Source organism: Penaeus monodon, chromosome 23, assembly GCF_015228065.2.
Source record: "Penaeus monodon isolate SGIC_2016 chromosome 23, NSTDA_Pmon_1, whole genome shotgun sequence".
NCBI classification, from domain to species: Eukaryota; Metazoa; Arthropoda; class Malacostraca; order Decapoda; family Penaeidae; genus Penaeus; species Penaeus monodon.
In genome coordinates, this window is record NC_051408.1 from 18,709,107 (window position 1) to 18,709,590 (window position 484).

The following is a 484-nucleotide window of genomic DNA, read 5'->3' on the forward strand; positions in this document are numbered from 1 at the left end:
CTTTAGTGCATCCTGCTTCAGCGGCGTCGAGGTGAGGGAGGAGACAGGCGAGGAGTCCCTCGTGAGGTCCACCGACATGTCCCTCATGAGTCCGCCCCTCGCCCTCGTCGACGTCCCCCCGCTCTCGATGGATTTGGCGGCCCCCAAGCCCGTCGAGGCCTGGCCATTGTTGGTCCTTGAGGATCCTTTGTGCTGCAGAGGATCGACCTTCTTCACCCCCCTGTCTCCCCCCGGCAGGAGGCCCAGGAGGCGCCACACGTCCTCGCGGTGGGAGGGCTCGATGTCTTCTAGCGTGATCGGGCGGCGGGAGGTGAGCGCCGTGCTGAAGCTGTTGTTGTTCACCTGCGAGGAAAGCAGACACACGTCACTCTCGGCTTCGGCTCTTAGTGCCGAAGGCCGACGGGCGGCCGCGCGCACCAGGCGTGTGTGCTCTGGGCAGAGTGGACGGCAGGTTTTATGTTTTTGTGCATAGATGGATTGATAA